This window comes from Ipomoea triloba, chromosome 12, assembly GCF_003576645.1.
Source record: "Ipomoea triloba cultivar NCNSP0323 chromosome 12, ASM357664v1".
Classification (NCBI taxonomy): Eukaryota; Viridiplantae; Streptophyta; class Magnoliopsida; order Solanales; family Convolvulaceae; genus Ipomoea; species Ipomoea triloba.
In genome coordinates, this window is record NC_044927.1 from 22,204,905 (window position 1) to 22,206,423 (window position 1,519).

The window sequence follows — 1,519 nt, forward strand, 5'->3', positions numbered from 1 at the left end:
GGGGGGGGGGGGGGGGGGGGGGGGTTGAGAGAGTGAATGGTCCTTTATTTGGTGCTGTGGCATGTTGTTTCACAAGCTTTAAAGTTGGTGGGGCTAACCATTACTATATTCAATCCTAACTTTTTGTGCACATGCTGGTGCAACAAAAATCATTGAAACAGGTCACCAGTTTTTGTCGAGTGAGAATAAAGTAGATGTTCTTTTAAGGAAAACCAATATGCTGTTTTGTTCAATCCTAGTGCCATCAACTATGGGTGTTGGAATAGTTGACATGGTAACGAGTGCTTTAGGGTCTGAGAAAAAATGAAGCCTAAAGCCCACAGGTAGTACTGTCTGTCGAAGTGGGTCAAAGCTCCTCACCCGCAGACGAGTTAGGGTTACAAAAAAAGAGATCCGCGAAGGAGCGGGCCTAACGTCACGACCCGTGCGGGTTGCGGATAAGACTTTTTTTTTTTTTTTTTAAAGTATATTGTGTACACATGAATTATGAATTATATGTATTCATGTGTACACAGTACACATTAAAAATAAAATAAAAAAGTCCGCGGGATCCGCCAACCCGCGTGTGGCGGGCTAGGGTTGCATGAACCCTTGTCTGCGGGCTAGCCCGTAAAACCCGCCAAAATTAGATCCGCGGTGGGGCGAGCGACCCGCTTTGACAGTACTACCGACATGTCATTGATTTAGTCAATTAAAAATACTTAAACTTACTTTCAGCAGTAAGGCAGGGGGTTCGATTCTTGCTACAACTATTAGGATTTGGTTTTGAGTTTTTGAGTCTCGAGACTACTCTATTTACCTCTTCATGGGCTTAAGGACATATTATAATATTTTATGGGGTCCAAGGTTTTTTTTTTTTTTTTAGTTAGACCATGAGGTATCTTAAACAGACCCTAATTGTAGGAGGCACATTTAAGCCCGTACCATACTCAGACTAATCTTTATGGGGTCCAAGATATAGTCCGATAAGGACGGAAATCTAGATTATAAAAAATTAGAAAAAGAAAAGAAAAGAAAAAGAAGAATATAATGAAGCCTAAAACATGCATAAGAACATTATGTGATGCACAAGGGAATGGCACTAGCAGTAAAACATGCAAAAATCATAGTGATAAACCAACATGCTGTTGTTGTAAGAACAAATAATAAAAGGTCAAAAGTATGAGTCCACTAAACTCCACTATGACCTTAAATCAGGGATACACTAACACCTAAATTAGGGATCCACTAATTTATGTTTTGTTCTTATTCAGAAAGTGGTGCAAATAATTAAGAATAGGAAAATTTTCATGATTAGTGCATTGATGGAATGCAACTATATAAAGGCCATCAAAATCCCCCTCACTGCTTGACATACAGTCTTGTACACCATCTGAGAGAGTTGAGTCAAGTGAGAGAAAAATAATTAGAAAGCTCAAGCAACAGCAGTAAGCAGATCAGGCAATCATCAAACAAATAACTATGGCTGGAGGTTAGATCCTATATTTCATATACTTCAGTTCAGTTTTAATTCTTACAG